Source organism: Mustela nivalis, assembly GCF_964662115.1.
Source record: "Mustela nivalis genome assembly, chromosome: 18".
NCBI lineage: Eukaryota > Metazoa > Chordata > Mammalia > Carnivora > Mustelidae > Mustela > Mustela nivalis.
This window is the reverse complement of record NC_139037.1, coordinates 59,570,521-59,591,790: the sequence shown is the minus strand read 5'-3', so window position 1 is coordinate 59,591,790 and position 21,270 is coordinate 59,570,521. Positions and strand designations below refer to the sequence as shown.

General features: G+C 56.2%; 1 protein-coding gene across 4 annotated transcripts in view; it reads left to right on the top strand.

The window, feature by feature from the left end:
• The window catches only part of POU2F2 (POU class 2 homeobox 2), a gene marked incomplete at its 3' end in the record, with an annotated part of 79,383 nt that overhangs the window by 10,551 nt on the left and 47,562 nt on the right, over positions 1-21,270 (top strand). For 3 of the 4 annotated variants that reach the window (XM_082710892.1, XM_082710873.1, XM_082710886.1), the window contains exon 2: positions 7,248-7,308. The exons of the other annotated variant lie outside the window; for it this stretch is intronic. The remainder of the gene's footprint in view (positions 1-7,247; positions 7,309-21,270) is intronic. 4 annotated transcript variants of the gene reach the window in all.

Genomic DNA, 21,270 nt, shown 5'->3' with positions numbered 1-21,270 from the left:
AATTTCCACTCCTTTCTTTTTTCTTTTTACCCCCCACATTATAATCATTCTTTTTCTTTATTTGCTCATTTATTTGAGAAAGCAAGAGTGAGAGAGGAAGAGAGAGCACAAGCGGGGGACAGGGGCAAAGGAAGAGGTGAGTAGGGAGCCTGACACAGGGCTTAATCCCAGGACCCTGAGATCATGACCTGAGCTGAAGGCAGATGTTTAACTGACTGAGCCACCCAGGCGCCCCTCTACTCCTTTCTTCTTGCCTCAGGGAGCTCAGGCCACTCTGGCCTTCTTGGTGTTCCTCAAACATACCAACACTGGTCCTGCCTCAAGGCCTTTGCACCTGCTATTTCCCTTGCCAGGAGAGCTCCGATACCACACTTTATCTGGGCAGTTACTCAAAACCTGCCTTCCTGCCCAGGCCTTTCTTGACCTCTCAGTCCACAGAAGCATTCTCTTGTAATCTGCGCCTTCACCTGCTTTATTTTCCTTTTTAGCTCTTAGGGATGAATTCTTGTCTATTGTGTCTTCCCCCCACTAGAAGGTCAGTGCTGTGAGGGCGGGACTTTGTCTTGTTCGAAAGTGTATCCCCAGTCCTAGAATGGTGCCTAGCTCAGTGGATGCTTGTCAGAGAGAAGGAGCAAGTCCCCTGTCATCCTAGTCGCCCCGTATTATGCATGGTAGAGGTAGACGTCTGCTGTGCTGGGGAGGGTGGAAGGGGCTCACCTTCCCGGGGCGGGGGTGGGGTAGGTACTGCCCCTGCCTGCCTGAACCCCAAAGCAGCCAGGCTCTAGACCTGCCCCCCTCCCCGGGGCCTGTACTCTCAACTCTCTCTCCCTCCCCATGTTCTGCACACCCCAGCCAACTCATCCTCATCTGCTCACCCCCACCCCCCAGCTGCCTCCCTTCTTCCTCTCCACCCAGCACTCACCCAGGGACCCCACCTCATAGCCATGGGGGAGGGGACTCCAGACTGGGGGTGGGTGTCCACACACCCTGCTTCTAGCCCCATCCCGGCTGGGCCAGGCCGAGGGCAAATCACATCACACTTTTTAAGCCTCGACTTTCCTCCTCGGCAAAATAAGGTTTTTGTAGGGATGAAGAGTGAGCGAGCGCGTGTGATGATGGTACTAATAATAGCTGCTATTTATCGAGTACCTGCCAGGTGTTAGGCATTGTGCTAGGTGCTTTGAACTTTTTTTTTCATTAGAAAAAACGGAGGGGAAAAAAAAAACCCTGAGCGTGGTGTGTCCCCAGAGTGTCAGGCCCCGTGCACTGTGCTGGGATTCACAAAGGTGAACAGAACCCAGTGTGCACACCCCCCCCCCCCCAACACACACACATGCCTGAAGTGCCACACTGGTCAGGCAGTGAGGCTTGTGCTCCTGGAACTCGGGCCTCTCGCAGCAGAAGCCCCCCCATGGATAATCCGGAGGCCACTGAGGCAGCAAGTCTCAGAAGAGAGACCAGCCCCAGCCATCCCTAATTCCCCTTTCTTAACCTAGTGGGAGCTCCCATTGTTCCGATCTGGACTGCAGGGCCTCGCATGGGGTCTGGCCTGGAACTGGCCACGAGAAATGCTTACTGAATGAATGAGTGAATGAACAAAGGAACGTATTTAGGCAGGTGCCTTCACTGAATTTTCTCACCCCAAGAGACGGTGCCAGGACACACCTTTTCCCTTCCCCTCCTCCCTCCCATCCCCTTCCACCCCCTGCACCCCGCTCGCACATGTCAATTGTGGCTGGTGACCAGTGTCATTTCCACCACTCCCTTGCCCCCTGCTGAGTTGGATATAAGCCTGGTCTTGACTTCTCACACCAACATCGTGAGACAGATGTCATTATTACTGTTATTGTTGGAGGGAACCAAGGCTCAGAGAGGTGAAGTGACTTGCCCAGGGTCACAAAGCGAGGCAGGGGCCGAGCTCTTTTGCCGCATAGAAGACAATGGTCTCTTGAGAGCCCTCTGGTCTGCATGAACATTTGCTCTTTGGTTCCAGCTCCGTGACTTTGGGAAAGTTCTTTCCCCACTCTGGGCTTCAGCTTCGCCTCCAGCTGGCCCTCCTATCTATAAGTCCTCGACTAGTTTCCTGAAGAGGGCACAGGGCACAGAATTTGGCTTGAGCCTACCCTGCCTTCTCTGATAGAGGAGAAAGTTAGAGGAACAAGTGCTTCTGTGCTCAGGAGGCTTTAGATTCATTCACCTTTCAGGGGATGCTGGACTCCGTTGGGCCTGGACACAGTGGGGACATAAGAACACCTGGCCAGGAGAGGGAAGAAGGCCAGAGAAACAGCGCTCACTATGAACATACCAAGCACCGGGCTTCAGTCCTGCCAATGCAGGGTTCATTAGCCCCACTTTTTTTTTTTTTTTAAGATTTTATTTATTTGACAGACCAAGATCACAAGTAGGCAGAGAGAAAGAGAGGAAAGCAGGCTCTCTCAGCAGAGTGCCTTATGCGGGCCTCGATCCCAGGACCCTGGGATTATGACCTGAGCCGAAGGCAGAGGCTTTAACCCACTGAGCCACCCAGGCACCACCCACCCCCACATTTAAAAAAATAAATCTTTTTCTTTTTTTTTCTTTAAAGATTTAATTTAATTTATTTATTTGAGAGAGAGAGAGATATCGAGAGAGGGAATGATCACAAGCAGGGGGAGTGGGAGAGGGAGAAGCAGGCTCCCCGCTGAGCAGGGAGACTGATGCCGGGCTCTATCTTAGGACCCTGGGACCACGACCTGAGCTGAAGGCAGACACTTAACCGACTGAGCCACCCAGGCACCCAACCCCACTTTTTGCAATTACAGATGTTAACTGGTGTGATACATGCTCATTGTAGAAAAAAGAGAAAATGCAGTTATTCAGAGAGTGGAGGGGAAAATCCACCATGATAATCAAATCATAAGAGAAAAAATTAACTTCTCAGTGCCTGTCTTTCTGGATTGCTTTTTCCTCAAACAGGGGTATCCCTATGAGTTTACCCAAAGAACTTATTAAAATTCAGGTGCCTGGGCTCAAACTCAGAATTCTGACTTCTAAACCTTTTACTTTGGGGGAGGGGGAGAGCGTATGTGTATTTGTTTCATACAAATGAGATCGCAGGCGACATACCAGTTTATAACTTGCCTTTCTCTTCCTAACAATGGGCTATGAGCCTCAATCCCTTATCAGTGGATTTATTTTGAGCATGTTTTCTACAAGCCTGGGGTCCTCTGCTCTGTGGCAGCTGTATTGGGGTTTATTGTTCCAGTCCCCAATCACAGGACATCTGGGTTGTTTCCTGGCATTCCCTATTATAATTATCCCGTTAACAGGTGGGGACATCGTGGGGACATCGAGGCTTGGAGAAATCCCTCCCATGGATGAAAAGCTAAGGCACCATCCAAGCAGAGCTGAGGGTGGCCTGGGTGCTGGGGGTGGTTTTCAGCCTCACTCTGGGCGGGGCTGAGGGGCCCTGAGTGGAGGAAGACACTCCAATGGAAGCCCCCAGACAGAAGACATGGGAGCCGTCAGAGGGGAGGTGGTGGGGGCAGTTGGGGAGGAGACCACCCTCTTCCAAGCCCCTAGACCCAGCACACTGCAGGCCTGAGCCCTGCCCTCTCGGGCTCCCCCCAGCCCTCGCACTGCCTCCCACCCTCAGCCCACTTGCTGTCTGCTCCATCTTTGCCAGCTTATCAATAGGTTAAGTGGTCAGGTCAGCGATATTGACCATTTGATTAGGACCTTGTCAGATCAATCCCTGGCTCATCTCATGGGCCTCCTCCACTGCCCACATGCCCCCGCCCTGTTCCTCCACGCCAGGGAGCAGGTGGCGGCAGAAGCTTCTGCCCTCCCCTATGCAGCGCCCCAGGACCGGGAGCCCTTTTGCAAGTTCAGAGAAGGTGAGAGCCAGCCTTGGCCTTGCCACCTCCCATTGTGGTCCTGCCAGGACCAGAGCCCAGAGTGCCATCTCCGGTTCTGCCTCTGCCTTGCTTCTCCCACCCCGTGGGGGCCCCTCCAGGTCCTCGGTCTCAGTGCTTGGCTCCTGCACCCTCTGCTTACATCAAATTCTCTTGTCAGCCATGGCGAGATCTTGTTTGCTTTGTGCCCCGTGTCTCTCAGAGTCCAGGCAGATGGAGCTGCTCCTTCCTGGCTGTGTGACCTTGGGCAAGGCACTTCACCTCTCTGAACCTCCACCTCCTCGTGTGTTATCTTGAGGATGATCATCACCCAACGGGTTGTGAGGATTCTGTGAGATCACGTCCACAGAGCAGCTAAGCATGCCCGGCGGGCTGGCCTGTAGCTAGCACTCTGGGAACACCAGCCGTCCTCCCTGAGGGCCACCCAGCTGAGCCCATGCAGCTGCTGTGTTTGTGGGGGCCAGTGACCCTGCCCGTCAGTCCCTTGGTGGGAGTGTAGGTAGGGCAGTGTGTGTGGGGGGGCCACACCCTGTACTGGGTGATGCTGGGGAGCCCCGAGGAGCCAGGCCCAAGCCTACTCTTCCAGAGCTCACGGCTTCCAGAGCTGTGGCAGCCCAGCTTGGCACCAGGACACACAAACTTTGATACTTTTTTTGAGGAGAGCTGGGCACTTTCTCTCCTTCTCTGGGCCAATAGCAGAACCCTCCCCTTCTCTGTGGCCTGGCTAGCTGCAAGCAATACAGGAGTCAGAGAATTCGGGATTCAAGGCCCAGTTCATCCGCAAGGCAGGCCAGCTGCTTCCCCTCCTGCCCCTCAGAGTCCCCATCTGTGAAATGGGGAGAAGGCATCCTTTAAAGGGCTTCTGTCGTCCTCCAGTCCCCAGGCACTGCTGGGCAGGTGGCTGCCAGCTCCCACAGAGCCATCCGCCTGCTGCATAGGGGAGATGATGTTGACTGGGGAGAGAGGTCTGTCAGAGGACATATGGGGGCATGGGGGCTGGGAGATGAGATGAGGATGGGCCAGAGCTAGTGCTCCCCACAAGCCTTGGGGATTGCTGCCGAGGGTGGCAGTGTGTGGAGGGGAGAGCCGGCATGGGGCGCTGCCCCGGGGAAGACCCCAGCCCTCGGGCACTGTCTGACTCGGGGCTCCTCAGAGGCCCAGGGATTCCCCCGCCCGCCCGCCATCACTTACACCAATATTGACGGTTAATGCCGTGTCGCCACCGTGTTCAACACTCAGCGCGGCTAATTGTTTTGACTGGGAATCGGCAAGGCGATTAAACGCCATCGATTTTGCCCTGCGCGCTGCATCGATTTTTAAATTTCCTATTGATCCCGGCCCTAAATCTCCTTAACCAAGACCTCACCGTGGAGATGACAGCCGCTGATTAGCTCTGGGCAGGGGTGGGGGGTGGGGGGTTGCGGGGGAGCAGCTCTTGAATGGGGAGAAACTCCAGCTCCTCCCCCCACCCCAGCAGGGAACAGGGGTACTGGTCCCCTCCCAACCCTGAAGATGGAGGCCCCGGTAGAGAGAAAAGGAGTTGAGGGGGTGTAGTGGGGAGGACCCCTTTTTTTATTCCTCCTTTGGGCTTTTCTCTGGTCTCTGTCTGTGACTCCCTCCACACCTCGCTGTCTGTCTATGTCTCCCCATTTGTTCTCTTCTCTTTCCTGTCCATCTCTCTGTCTGTCTACTGTCTCAGTCCATCTTTTTCTCTTTCTCTTCTGTCCTTCTCAACTCCTATCCAGCCTCCACTAATTCTTTGTGTCCTTGGCTGGTCCTGGGCCTCAGTCTCCTCATCTGTGCCAACATATTTGCCACTAGATAGGAAAGTCATGTGCCAAACTTCTAGGTCTCTGGCCATCCTGCCTGTCGCCCTGTGGTCTCCCCTCTTGGGAGACCACCCACAGTGCAACCAAGGTGTGAGACAGCTGTGGCCTCCCCAGCTTCGTTAGCTCCTTTCACAGGGGTGCTTGTCACTGTGAACTTATCAGTACTTTCCTGGTGTGAGGGTCTCCCTGACATCCTGTCTCCTCTGGGAAGTCTCTCCCTAGCCTACCGTCCCTGCTCCTTCTCTGAGAGCCCACAGCAAACAGGGGCAAAGGTGATCTCTATGTGGGATCCTTTTCCAGGAAGACCATATTCCCAGAAGTCAGGAAGCCAGGTTTCAGGAGGAGGCATACAGTCTTAACTCTAACCAGCTCCACAGGACCCCAGGGAAGTTAGATCTCCTCTGAGCCTCGTCTGCTGCATCTGTAAAGTGGGGCTGATACCAGCTGTCACTCTGCCTCCCTGCACGGGGAGGGACTCTCTGGGAACAGGTGTCCCCATGTCCTCCCTGTCCTCTCCATCTTCTGCACAGCACCCAGAGGGAGGTCCCTAAAGACAAAGTGGAGTATGTCCCTCCCCCTAGCTGCTTGGCCCAGGGCCTCTGGGCTATGGTCCCTGCTGTCTCGTCTTTCCCACTTCCTCCTTGTTCCCTGGGCAGGCGGAGGCCTGGCATGCTCTTCCTTTCTACCCTCTGCCTGACTAAAGTTAATTTGTCTGCTGGGCTTGGCTTGGGGGTGGCACCCTCCTTAGGTCTTCTGACCTCCTCTGAGAGTTCTGCAGCACCCTCTGCTCACCTCAATGTGTTGATGTTGGGTTCTTTATTTTGCTTCCCCCCACAAATCTGTCCTTGGGCAGACAGGGCAGGGGCCTTGTCCAATGTACCTCTGTACCCCCACACTTGGTCCAGAGCTCAGGTCAGACACACTTCAATATCTGCTGATTAACCCAGCAAATAAACGAATGAACAAATATACAAGTCAGAAAAAATATCATCTTTTCTGGACATTTATCTTTATCTCCTTGCAGCACACAGGTACCCAATAATGAGTAACTCTTTCAGATGTCTTTCTCATCTGCTCCTCCCAGACGTCTCTTGAGATACAGAGTTTGTGAGTTAGTTAATCCCTCCATCCATCCACCCCTTCACTCACCCATCATTGACTTTGGAGCTCCCTGCATTTTGCAGGGCCCTCTGCCAAGGGCTAACTGTAAGAGATAGTCCCTGCCCTTCAAGGAGACACTGTGAGACACAGTCCCTGCCCTCCACCTGCTTGGAGAAACAGATGTTCAACAAGGCAGGCGGCAGGATGCCCATTTATGAGATGGGTACACTGAGGCTCAGAGCCCAGAAATGACCACTGAGGGCAACAAGCAGCTGGCACGTACTGAGTCCACATTTGCTGATCTGTGCCTCCTGATGGTGTGACAGGAGCAGAGACCCTCTTCTGGAAGACTGACTCATCCTGCCCGAGTAGATATGCTTCGCAGATCCCCTGGGAGGCTGACTCTCTTCTCCTCTCTTTCCAGGTTCTCAACTGGACCCGGTTGGTGGCCTGAATGTATTAGCTTCGCTGCGTTTGCCCAAGAGGTAAGGGCCACGGTCTCAGAGCTCTGCTTACTACTGTGCTCCGGGTCCTGTTCTCTCTCCAAAAACCCTGCTTTTCCATCCTCTTCCCGGGGCCGCACCCCAGGAGAGCTGCCCTCCCTTGCTCTACTCTGTCCTCCACAAGGTTAGTCGGCTTTGCCTCTTCAGCCTCTGTGTGCCCTGTGCCCTCTGGCCACACTGGTGGTTCTGGGTGCGGGTGACCATGAGGGTTTCTACAGACAAGGTCATGCTCAGTTGGAGAGAGGCGGGTGACTTGGTGGCTCAGATCACGGGCCGGGGGCAGACACACCTGTGTCTGAACCGTTTTCCTTTCCCTTCTTCGCTCTGAGTGACTTGGGAGAGTTGGAGCCTCTGTTTTCCTCCTCCATGACGGGAACAATGACAGAACCTGCCTAAGCACCATCCCGAGGCTGGAAGGCTAGGGAGGCAGTTGGTAACAGCTCCAGAGCCAGATGGCACGAGCTCTGCCGTGTGCCAGGGGTGTGATCCTCAGTTTCCCCACCTATCAAAGGAGGGTGATAACAGCACCCACCACACAGGATGGGAGGATGAAAGAAGGTACTCCACGGGAGCATGTGCCTCCGGAAGCAGGAGCTTGACAGACAGCTGGAAGACTCCCCTGAGCGAGTGAGGATTGGTGAGACCCCTCCTCGGAGGCCACTGAGACTCCTGAACGGAAGCAGGAGTTCTCCAGCTGCTCAGCTCAGAAGGAAACAGGGGCTCCGGGCATGGGCTCTGGTGTTTGCTGCACTCAGCTCGCTGAGCCCCTGGCAGTGAGGCTCTGAAAAGGGCTGCTCTGGGGCGGGGCCCCCACCCCCACTCTGTGATGCCACCTCTGGTCCTCCCAGAGCAGCTTAAACCACAGGCCTCAGGACTGTTCTGGTTCAGGACAGTTCTGGCTCCCCGGAGAAGGCATACTTCCTGTACTCAGATCCCTCCATTCCTCATGAGTTAGAACAGCAGCCCCAGATGGGTGTCAGGGAGTCTGCGGAGGCATCTGTCTGCCCTCATAGGCATCCCGCCTGGGTATCCTCGCTGTAGCAGGGGTCCCTGACACACTTTAAGAGACAGATGGAAGTCGTAGCTCAGGCTTTACGGCCTGCTGCAGTGGGGACTGAGGTGGGCTACACAATGCTTTGGGGTGGAAGCCTGCTTTTCGGCTCACTGTCTCCTGCAGAGATGCAGACGCCCCTTGTCAGGTTTTCCCAGTTTTCCGAAAGAAACCAGAAAGCCAGAATTTCGTGTGAAATCTCCCAATCTTTAAACTTCGGCTACTTAACAAAATTTCAAAAATGTCCTTGTGGTCCAAACCACAGAGTTTCGAGTAATCTTTGGCTCACAGATTTCTAGTCATGCAGGAATTAGTATAGACTTCCTCCCGGGAAAACACATCCCTACATCTCCCCAGTTGTATTGCTACTCCGGATCTCCACGGACTCCTGCTGCCCATCCATGGACCTGGTTCTGAATGGAACGGAATGGAAGGGTCTGAATACAAGCTCTGTGCCTTCTCTGGGGAGCCAGAATTGCAGCTTTCCCAGGAACACTCACGTCCCATGATGCTCTTGACATTGAAAAGAGGGTCAAGGAGGGGCTGAGTCGGTAGAACACATGACCCTTAATCTCAGGGTCATGAGTACAAGCCCCACATTGGCCATGGAGCCTACTTAGAATAAAATGAAAATAAAAACAAGAGGGTCAAGGAGCTTCCTGGTTGCAGAATTTGTTTGGGGGCTAGAGGCTGACTTTGAGGAACACCCGAAAGTCCAGTTAAAATAAGAGGCTGTTAAAGGAATTACGTTTCAGAGTTTGTGGAGATTGCAGTCAAGCCTCTGGTATTAGCTCTTTGTTCAAACAGATATTTGTTAAGTATCCAAGGTCTCATGGACACATGCCTGACAGATTTGGTGACAGGTGCCAAGAGCTGTTGCATCCTCATAGGGAAACTGAGACTTACTGGGCCACCTCTGTGCCAGGGCTTACCTAGTCTGGGCATTTGGCATTAATCCTCAGTGCAAACCTGTGAGGCGAATGGTAGCCCCCTGTTGCCAGAAAAGGAAACTGAGGCACAGAGAGGGGCAGCGGCCAAGTGGCCTCAGGCAAGTGAGCGGTAGAGGTAGATTTTGCGTTCAGGTCTGCCTGACCTGCGAGCCCTCTTTGACCTCACAGAACCCACCACAGTGACTGGAATCTCCTCAGGGTGGCCATTTCTGGGATCCTTGTTGCTTGGTTGGGCAGGTGGGGAGGGACATGCTTTGGGGATAACCTCTGAAATCTTACTAGGTACCAGCTCTGATAAATTTAGCAACGGTGGGGCTGGATAACACTAGGGCTACCTGTGGTTTTTTTTGATAGAACCTAGAGACAGATGTAATAACAGGAGATGTTTGGCTGATGGAAGTCTGTGAGTGGGCCCTGAAGGCTGCCACCAAAATATCTGTGGGGTTCACATGAAAGTTCGTGCCGCCCCTCCCCCCAGGGAGACATGTTTGTAGGAGGCCACGCTCTCTTAGGTATATAATTTTGTCACAAAACAACTACAACAAACATTGGCCCCACCCCCACTGTCCTTCCCTTAGAGCCGCACTTGGAAGATGAGTGTTTCTGCATGGGTGCCTGGAGGCGTCCTCAGTGCAGGGACCTCCTCCAGTCCTGGAGGTGCTGGTCATCCCCTGGGCCCACAGGGCTCCTTCCCCTCCCCTCTGCCTCCCTCAGTTCTCCATCTAAGGCTCCCTGACCACCCCCTCCCCACCACAAGCCTTCATTGGCCCCCATTCCTGCCCCTAAGTGCTGTTACCTCTGTTACCATATCTGATCATATATTGTGTGTGTAACTCCCCCCTCCCCTGGCCATAGGCTGTGGACACCCAGTCCCTGGCATAGTGCAAATGCTCAATAAGGATTTGCTGAAAGAATAAATAAGTGAGCACACGGACACATAAACCCACATCCATCCATTTATTCCTGCAGCCAACATTTTTTGGAGGTTTCTATTGTGCCAGGCCTTGTGACTCGGGGCAGGGGGCAGACCCCTCTAGCCTCTGAGGGGCCCCAGGCTGGTGGGCAGTTGGAATAAACACTACTACCCCAAACCCACAGGTCTGCCAGGCGCTGGGTCGGGAGAGAGCATCATGTGACTGACCTGCTCCGGGGCCTCAGGCAGTCTTTGAGAGGAGGAGGCGGTGAGTGGGCTCCTGAAGGGTTAGGAGAAGCTGAGGTATAAGTTACTGTTCTAGTGGATGGATCAGTATTGGGGACCGTGGATTCTGGCCTGGCCAGCTACTGTCCATTGGGCATCTGAGGCCCTCCCAGTGCTGGGCAGGAAGCAGGTGTATCCGCACCTTGTCTCCTTCCATCCTTCCACAAAACGACATGGTGGCTTTGGGTGTGGATGAGGCCTTGGAGTCTCACAGGTGGCTCAGACACCAGCACTCAGGGGTGCCTGGGGGCCCCCCGCACACCCTAAGGGGGAGTCTGGATTACCTCAGACACACGAGCTCAGCTGGGGGTGACAGGCTTCTCTTACCGGGTCTAGTGAGGGGTCTTGAGAGAACCCAGGGCTGCTTAAGAGGCGGGGACTTGGAGCCACAAGGTGGTTGCCTCCTCCTGGGGGTGACATTATGAGTACGGCAGCAGGATGCCCCAGGATCCGAAATGCAGGCCTGGGTGGCATTGCAGGTGTTCTGCAGACCAGAACCAAGAAGTCAGTAGGTGGGGTCGGGGGTTTCCTTGATGCCCCAGGCCCAGTTAGCCACTGTTCCGCTGTGGAGGGGCCTTGCCAGTTGCAGGAATTGGGTGGGTGCTGGGTGGGCAGGAAGGAAGTGCAGTATGGGGGCGGTTCCCTGGACATGGGCCCCCACGGTGGGGGCGGGGCTCGTGGTCCTGAGGGCAGCAGTGAGCTCCTCAGCCCGTGTATGCCATAGGCTTCGGCCTGTGTGCTTGTACGAGTGCGTACTGGTAGCATGCTCCTAGGTGTTACAAAATCACTTAATCCCTTTGGCTGCCTTTGCTGTCACTAGGTGGGTGGAGAGAGCTGTCACCCACCCAGGACTGGGAGTGTCTGTCAGCCTCGGGGTGGGGCGAATGGTTGTGGAGGAGATACAAATGGCCATTGACTGGAGGCAGCTTCAGGGACTGCTGGGTCCCAGGCATCCCAGGCCCCGAGCAAGTGAAGGCCCAAGTCCCCACTGTTCTGGTTGGCTTGGAGCCCCAGGGGCCGAGGGCAGGCACTCGGCTCTAACTCCACATAGGGGGCTGGTAGACAGAGGGCGGTCCACAGTCTGACCCTATGTGGCTTTAGCAAAGTTCCTTGCAAGTCACCCCCTGGCATTGTCCAGCTTCTGGCTTCCTTCCTCTCGTCTTCCTCATCCTGGCGCTCCACCCTGTCCCCTTCTTTTTTCCTTTGCTTGATTTCATCCGGGTATCTGCTTCTCCATGGTGCCCTGCTCCCTCCTTATTCTGAGCTTGGGTCTCTTTCCAGTCTTGCGAGTAGGGTTTGTACAAGTCCACATCTAGCTTTTTGTCTCCAGAGAGAGCCACACAGAGATGTAGACCTGGCAGGGATGGCGGGGGCAGGGTGGGCGGTGAGGAAGAGAGAAGGAAAAACAGTGCTTGAGGAAAAAACAAGAAAGGAGGTGCCCCCCTCTCGCCCAGCCTCACACCCCAGGACAGCTTCTGAGAACTGGCATATGGCCATCTGCCCACCTCTGGGGGCATGTGTGGACAGGAGGGCTAGAGGGGTCACCTGAGAAAGGGAGAGAGAGACCGGGAGTCTCAGGGAGCACCCTGCAACAGAGACATGCCTGGAGAGGGGAGCAGCTGAGAAGAGCAGACCAAGAGACCAGGAAATAGCAAAAAGTCAGCCGGGAGAGCAGAGCAAGGGGCTCAGAGACAGTCAGAAACAATGTGCAGATGAGGGCGCAAAAGTGAGCTGCCCGGGGTGAGGGCCCCTGGCCTGGGGGCACATCAGGGGGATAGTGGGAGGCACATCCTACACCTGGTGCCTGGGGTCCCACCCCTCACCAGGCCGAGATGGGACAGAGTATAAGCAACTTGCACTTGGCCAGGGTCCCTGGTGGCCCCTGGTGTGCATGTCTTGTAGGTGGAAGGAGAGACTGCAGGGACTGTAGGAGGGAGGTACTTCAGCACCACCACTGACCACCCCCTCCCCGCCCCGCCTTCTGACCAGGAGCCTAGTCTGCTCCTACCACTCCCTATCTGTCCATCCAGCCCCCTGCCTTGGCTCACAGGGGCCTGGAGGACCGTGGGCCCCTAGGGCTTGGGCACCCCTGATGGGTCCGGGCCGGGGTGGGGTGGTGCGCAGAGCCCGGGAAGAAAGTTGCAAGAGAGAGAGTGTGTGTGTGTGCGTGTGTGAGTGTGTGTGTGTGAGAGAGAGAGAGAGAGAGCACACACGCACGCAAAAGGAGAAACCAGTTTGCACTAGGCCTCCCTTAGCTCCTGTTTAGCGTCACGGCCTCAGTGTCTCCCGTGTTCCCAACTTGCCTCCACCTCCAGCTGCCCGGCTCTCGGTCTCTCCTCTCTGGGCAGCTGTCTCTGCCTTTTCTGTCTCACTCTCCCCGTCTGTTCCTCTCTCCTATGGCAATCTTTCTGTGTCCCTCTGTGCATCGCTCCTGTCCCCCCAGCCCTTCAGTCCTCTGCGTCTCTGGCCCCCATCCTTGCTTAAACAGCACGGTTCCATCTGTGCCTTGCCCGTGCTCTCTCTGTCTGTCTGGTCCCCATGTCTGTGTGTCTCCCCACCGCCCCATCCGCCCTTCCTCTGCTCCTTTTCTCCTCTGTTGCCTCCTGTGTCTGGGTCTCTTCCAGTCTCTTTCATCCTCCATCTCTCCCGTCCCCGTCTCTCTCGGTCTCTGGCTGTCCATCCCTGCCTCTGTGTGTGTGTCTCTCACTCCCCCTCCCTCCCCCCTTTTTTCTGTTTCTAACACCCACACTCACATCCTACCTCAGGAGTAATTGCTTTTGTCTGGGTTGGACTGGACTTGTGGTGGGGGGAAGGCGGGGGGAGCGCGTGGCGCTGGGGGGGTTGGGAGGGACGGAGGTCGCTTGGTGGAGTCGAGGTGGCATCCACCAGAGCAGGGGTTGCTGAGGAGCAGAGGTCCAATGCCCAAGTGGGGAGGGGGCGGGGGCCCTGGGCCTGTCCTGGCAGGGATCGAGGGCCTCCAGCAGGGAAGGGGAGGCAGCTGGCCCTCACATGTGGATTTGGAGGCGAGGTAGCTGTAGCGATAGATGGGCCAGCCAGCCGTCTCTGCTGCCTCGCCACCCTCCTCCACTTGGAGACCACCCCCAACACTGTCAGATGCACCGAGTCACCATGACACACACAGGACACACCAGAGCCTCCAGCCCACTCGTGGAAAAACACCCGGCCCTCGGCACAGGGGCACACGTGGCATCACGTAGACACACAGAAAGCACACCGGGTCTCCGGCTCTCAGAAAGAAAGAGGCTCCCATCCCATGCAGAGGTGACCACACCTACCACCACCCACAGACACAGGCACAGGAGCCACACACACGTGGACACCTGGGGACTCGCTCCACGGTCCCCCCGCTCTCACAGAAACATCCCCGCTCGGACACACGCGGGCGGTGGCTCACACACGCAGATTTCCAGGAACGTCAGAACACACAACCAGCACGTTCCGTGGGTACAGGAGGTCACTGAGGGGCTCCTGGGAACACACGCACAGCCTCCCGAGGGTTCAGACAGTTTTGCATACACACATTCCGACCTTCGAGGATGCCCAGGGTTGGGGAAGCACACACATGTTCACAGAGCCCCGCGTCCACGGGGACACACCCACATACTTGTGGTCACACAGACATGTCTCAGTAGCTGAGACACGCGGGGACACACAGTCCTGGAGTTCCACAGCAGAGCTTCAGGACTCAAAGACACGAGGCCACCCAGGTTCATAGGAGATGCACGCACACCCTAGGCATACGGCAACTCGGACACTGCAGCGTGTCCCTGGAGCCTCCTGCTGGAAGCTTTACAACACCATCCCCCACCACCCCCGCTACACACACACAGACACACATACACGTGCGGGCCAGGCCCTGGGGCGAGGCCAGGGCAGTGTCTGCCCACAGAGACCCAAGGATGGGGCAGCCAGGGGCTCTGTGGTTGGGCAGCAGGCTGCCTGGGGTGGCCCCAGTGCTCTGGGCACCCACTCACCGTACCTTCCTCTGCACATCCCTGGGCCTTCCCCCGCTCCCCTCCAGGTACCCCTTCCCACCTCCCAAAGGCTCATCCCTCTCATACCCTCAAAGGGCCCCATCTCCCCAAGCTGCTCCCAACTGAGGGGATGCCTGCTTTCTTCCAGGGGGACTGTCCCTCAGTTTGTCCTACCCCTTTACCTTATCAGTGTGACCCCCATCCCCATCTGCTTCCCTGCCCACTCCCATACTCACCCCCTCTCCTGGCTGTCCAAGCTCTCAGCCTCCCTAAACTCTCCTGCTGGGGGGGGAGGTTGGCGGTGGGGTGGGGGGGTTGGCCCCTCAGAGGCCTGGGTAAGGGGGACATGGGGGGTGGGGGACCTGGGTGCGGCTCTGAGAAAGGGAAGGAAGGCAAGCAGGGAGAGAGGGAGAGGCAGAGGCAGAGGCAGGCAGCCAGCCAGCCGGCTTTATATCCCTGCCGTATTGATCTACCATGTCACAGCCCCGGTCGATAGCCAGCCGAGAAAGAGAGGGAGAGAAGGGAGGGGAGGTTTGGGGGAGGGCAGCGGGACCCCTATAGTCCTTGGCCCATCTGGGGCCTCCTTGGCAGGCTGTGGAGCCAGGTTCCAGCCAGCCCGCCCCCCCAAAAAGAGGCCTGCCGTATCCTTCCGCACCTCCCCTTGGCTGCAGCCCTCTCCCTGGGAACCACCTTGGTAGAAGGATTTAAGCACTAAGAATTTAAGCACTAATCTTTCTGCCTGGGGCAGGCTTCCTCTCTTGTGGGCATGGGGTTTTGGGGGAGTGGATGGGTAGGTGGGGGTGCTCAGAGGTGCTCACTGCCTTGGCATCCCTCTGCCCTCCACACTCCGGCTGGGCAGCTGGGAGGCTTTGAGGCAGTGTTGGGTTGGGCCAGGGATGGACAGGAATTTGAATCAACCTCCTTTGCTGTGTGTTGGTGGGCAGGAGAAAGAACCTCTCTGAATGTCCTCTTCCCCAGCCACTGATAGCTGGGCACTCAGGAAGGCCCCATCCATGTTGGTTTCCTGCCCTTTCTGACTTGAAGTTCCACCTCAGAGTTGTGTCAGGCCAGTGCTGGAAACACACCATGCCTAAAATTTCTTTCTCCTCATCCCCCTTCTTTCTCAGAAGAAAACTCAGCCTCTTCCCCTTCTCCCTCTTTCTTCTTTCCTCTTGGTAGAACTTTCTACGACCTGCCCCCAACCTACGTCTCCTCAGAGCTGGGCAGTGAAGGGAGGGAAGTCTCCCTAGGTAGGACCAGAGAAAATGGAGAGGCTCCAGACAGCACTGAGAGCCCTGGGGCTGTGTGTCCATCCTCCATCCCTGTCCTGCCTCGATCTCCCCTCTCTGGGCCTGAGTCCCCGCCCCATCTAACCCTGCCCAAGCTCAAGGGTGGCTCTGGCATCTGCAGGGATTCATACAGAAGGGAGGCAGGGCCATGCGGAGGGTGAGACCAAGGCCAGAAGGGTGTGGGCCTCCCCTCCCTCACCGGGGCTGCCTGGGTCCCAGGTGCTTCCCCCCAGCCCCCAACTCCCCGGGGCTCCAGTTCTTTGTCTGTCCAGATCCTCCTCCCCTCCCAGCCCAGCCCAGCCTCCCCCAGAGGTTGAGGAATCACCTTAGCCTTGACCCGAGGGGGAGGGCAGAGGAGGGGCAGGGAAGCCCCACCCCCACCTCCTGCCCGTGGCCATCCCCACAGTCCTTCTCCTCCCTGTTTCCCTGAGTACCAGGCTGCCCCCACCCAGTATCGGCCGCTGTTCCCTTTGTTAGGAAGGGGGAGGGGAGAGAGCGGAGCCGAGGGGACGTGGCCTGACCCCCGACCTCTCCCCTTCCCTCCTCCCATCTGGGTCCCCAGGGGCTCAGAACCCCCTTGACGGACAGTTCTGACCATCAGCCAAATGGCTCTGGGAGTGAGCAGGGGGCCAGGTAGGGGGGAGGGGAGGAAGGCCCAGCCAGGGTCCTGCGCCCACCAGAGGGGGGGGTGTTTGAATGGGTGGAGGGGAGACCCTTTAGATGAATGGCAGGGGAGATAGGCACCCACGGAGGCAGGCTCTGGGGGGAGACTGATTGAACTGGGGGATGTGGAGGCAAAGTGGGGCTCAGCTCAGAGCCAACAGCTCTGGGTGCCCTGTGGGTAGGGGCCTGGCCTGGGCAGACACCCCCACCCTGCCCCCACTCGGCCTTCGGCATCGGGAGTACAGCGAGTTTTTAAAAAAATTAAAAGAAAAAAATAACAGGAGCAGGAGAAGCTGGGGGAAAAATATATATAAGAAAAAATATAATAAGAACTAAGCGGTGGCTGCAGGAGAGAGAAAGGGCAGGAGGCGGGGAGGGGGGTGCAGGGGGGAGGGCAGCTCGGGCCCTGGTCGCTGCGGAGGCCCGGCCGCCGGCCTCTGCGCCGAGCCCTCCGCGTCCCCCCTGCCGGCCCCCTCCAGCCCCGATCGATCCAGTTTCTTGGCAATAAAGCATTTTTATTGTCAGCTGCCCTGAATGCCAAATGTGAGCCTGGTCCTGCTCCCCCCTCAACCTGCTTCCTTACCACCCCTCCCCCAACCCTTCTCCACCCCCTCCCCGCTGCCCCCCACTGCAGAACCAGCATCGTCCATCACCAAGACCCCCTCCTCTTCCTCCTCATCTGTGTCAGCCGCAGTCCAGTACATCCTTGATAATCCACCGGCCCTCTCCCCATCTAGGCTGCTGGGCTCCCCGCCTGAACCCCAAACCTGCTGGGGAGCAGAAAGGTGGGCTGTGGATGAGTTGTCTGGGGGGGCCCGGGGACAGACAGGACAGTGTCAGGGGTGGGCAGGCAGGGAGATGATGGCCACAGGTTGAGGGAGGTGTGGACCGAAGTCAGGAGAGCAGCGCAGGGGATAAGAACAGGTGGGGAAAGGCAGACCCCAGCCCTGTGCTGGCTGGGCGTAGTCCTCCAGGGGCTGCGCCTCCCCCTCCCACATAGCACTTGGGCCCCTGGGGTAGGGAACAGGGGCTTGGACACCCCTCACACACGAGCCCCATTATGCACGGGTGTCGGGGAAGCATTTTACAGATGGCCCCTAGAGCCCCACCCTGACTTGATTTTGCTCTCCACTTTCTGTTCTCACTTCCTCTTTGTCTCTCTTTGCTTCTGTTTCTGTCTCTGTGTGACTCTGACAGTCTCCGGGCATGCCAGCACCCCAATATCCTTGTCCGTTTTCCTTGCAGCGTTCCTGGTTGTTCTTACCCTGTGCCCTGTTTCTGGGCCCCACCATCTGCATTTCCCTCCCCTCTCTCCTACCCTGCCTGCCCCCACATCCCTCATCTCACTACCCATCTTCCTTGGTTTGTCCCCACCACCCTCTCTGTTCCCTCAAAGTGAAAATAAACAGAGGCCCAGGCCCTTGGAACATCAGGTCAGCAGGAAGTACAGAGAGAAGATCTCACACCTCACTTCTCTTCTCCTGGGGGTGTCAGGGTCTGGAGTTAGACTGAGGTGGCACCTGCAGAGACAGAGCTGGAGAACTAGGGGTTGGGTCCCACAGATGTGCCATGGGGCTTTGCTCCTGTCATTGCCTGCCCTGCCCCTCAGTTTTTCCACTCCTGTGGGGATGGGCATGATTGGGGCCTTGAGAATCTGGAGTTCTCATGGACTCCCGGGGAGGCTGCAGGGCAGGGTCACGCTGATGACAGGCATGGTCACCTCTCCACCCAGATGTCCTGATCCATGCAGCCGACCTGCCCTCTCACCTTCTCCTGGCAGCTGGGAAGGGGAAGTGGGAGAAAAGCCCAGGATGCCAAGACTTCTCTTCTGGGTTGTGTGAACGAATCAGAGTTGTGCTTTAGGGAGCCGTGCAGGGCATGGGTTCGGGACCCCAGATTCCACTCCCATCGTCAGCTCCGAGGACCATGTCCCTTGTTCCGAGCTCAGTGTCTGCAGTATGCACGGGGTTCAAGAGGTATGTGTGGGGTGGGTAAGCAACCAAGGAAGGGAGGAGGGACCTGAGCAATGGCTGGGGGTGGGGAGCGGGAGGAGAAAGAGGGGGCTGCGATGGAGCTGGGCTGGGGCCAGGGCTGGTGATGGAGCAGGGAAGAGCAGAGGGATTCAGACATCTCTAGGTTGCACTGACGGGAAGTTGACAGATAGTGGGGTACTCGGAAAGGGAGGATTCCAGGATGAAACCCAGTCTTCTTTCCAAGCTGCCGTCCTTCCTCTAGGGAATTAGTGACCCCGCAGGCAACAAATCCGTATGTTGGTGCAGCATTCCCGACTCCTCCCCCTCAGGCCTCACGCTCCCCGGCTTGTGAAGGGGGGAAGAAGCTGTGTATCTGTGACCCCTCTGGCAGTTGGGAAGAGGCAGTTTGTATTAGAAATGTGGTGCATAGACACACATACCGACCCACATGTCCCATGCTAGCTTGCACCTAAAACATCCCTTACTTTTCACCGTTGGGAAATGTTTTGTATGGTCTTCAGATGATAAATTTCTAATTAGTAAAAGGCCCTCCGAGCAAGAAAAAGACCCCTGTGGGCTGTGTGTGTGTGTGTGGCCAGGGGCAGGGAGTGGCCTGAGCTGGGGCTGGGCTGGACCCTGGCATGGAGAGGAGGTTGGCAGGCGATTGAGATGTGTGAGATTCTGGTGGGGGCCCTGGAGACCTGGAAGGAGGGGAGGGGTGTGGAAGCAGGGAGGTGGAGAGAAGAGCCAGATTTGGAGTATCCCTTAGTGGTGGCTATCTCTCCCCCTCCCCAGCTGGTTGGAGACGATCCCCCCACCCCCGGACAGGGGCCACTCTTCAGAGTACAAGATGTGTCAAGGCTTTCCAATGCCCCCCTTAATGGCTGGGGGCAGACCTGGGAGTCCCCGATCTCTCTGGCTTCAGGGGCCCCTCCTTTGAGAGTTCCTCTCTGATGGGGCCTCTTTCCATGGCCTTCTCATCATTCCCCCAACCTGCTTCCGAGACTTCACTCATGTTTCTCCCTCGTGTCCAAGAATAACGTCCTACAGCTGCTCATAGCTCCTTACTTTGGGCTAAGGCCCTGGTGGCGGGCACACTCATCATTCCTGCTTTGCAGATGGGATAGTGAGGCTTAGGGAAGGGTCCAAGGTCACCAGCCAGGGAGTGGCAGAACCCAGGTGGGACAGCCATTCAGGCCCAAGCTACTCTGGTTGGCCCTTTCCACTGCAGAGCCCACTGCAAGAGGTCAAGTTCTGCGGGAGATGCACAGGAGACGAGACTGCCTCTGTGTGCTGGATTCAAATCCGAGCTCTTCCACGGACTTACTGAATGGGCAGGTGGTTTCCCATCTTTTCTCCTCTGGGCCATAACCACCATCTCATAGAAGTCAGTGAACGAGGAAATGTAAAATGTCTGGCAGTTAAGGTTATTTGACAAATGGCCGTGCCCTTCTCTCTTGCTCTTCTCTGAATGTGGCCAGTCTAGGTCCCAGCTCTTTCAAACTTTTATATTTGAAGAACATCTTTTTTTCCCCAAAGCACCGTCAATATTCATTGTCTGTTTGGAGCCTCCCCACTGCCCTAGAAGGGAGGAATTATGATCTGGATTTTATAGAACTGGAAACTGAGGCTCAGAAGACTCAAATCCTCAAGACTCAGCTGCTTATCCCCATAAAAGATCCATGTGACTGACTCTCAAGTCCTTTCTATGTGCTAGGCCCTGTGTTGGGCACCGGAGATAAAGCAGTGAACAAAACTGACACAGTCTACTTTCATGGAGTTGACAAACCAAAGTGGATGTGGATCTTTAAGCGTAAATATCAATGAGATGCAAAATCAGAAATTGTGATAAATTACTCCAAAAAAGAGACAATTATAGGGAGCCAGCAGAGACCAGGCAAGACATTTAAGCAGAGCTTTGAAAGAAGAATAGGACTTAACTAGACAAAGGATCTTCCAGGCAGAGGGAATAAATAGCGCATGCAAAGGGCCTGGGGTGCAAAAAGTTTGGTCTGAGGAACAAAAGGAGGCAGTGTGACTTGGAGTGCGGTGGGAAAAGGGGAGAGTGGTAGGGGAAGAGATGGGAGGTATAGGCAGGAACCAGATCACACAGGACCTTGTGGCCTGGGTTAAGGGGTTTGGGTTCCAATGCAGGAAAGTCTCTAAAGTCTTAAGCAAGGGAGAGATGGCCTGATTAAGTTTTAGAAAGAATCTCTGGGGGTGCCAGGGCAAGAGGAGACTATGGGAGTCATGCATGGCAGCAGGAAGACCTGCAGGGAGGAAGCTGGAAGTGGTGCCAGGCTGTGTTTATAGAGGAATCCAAGGGGGCTTTGGGGACGGCGCTCATAACGAGGCTTCAAGTAGCAGAGCCGGCGATTCCAGGCCACACGGCTGGTCAGGTGGAGTGAGGGTCTGGCCCCACACACACCCACGCCTTTCCTCTTACCAGGACAGAGGCTGCTTTTTCTCTAGGAGGCCAGGGGCAACTTCTGGGAGGTAAAATCCTGGGTTGCATATTTATAATGTTTTCTACACAAACCTCAAAGTGGCTGCTGTTTTTGGCACGGAGGAGAAGTTCACTGCTGGACAGAGGTCCTGCATGGAGGTGACCGAGAGGCCTTCCTTAGGCTACTTCACGGAAGAGGCGAGCTCTGAGCAAGCAGGTGCACGAGGCGAGTCAGTCTGTAGGTGTGTGCTCTCCTCACAGCTGGCCTTGCTGTGTGAGCTTGGAGAATGTACCAGGGCCAGTGTCGCTGTGACTCGGGGAGCCAACTGACATGGAAGCTCTTAGCGAATGGCTCCTATTGGCAGGAGGCCATAGCCGG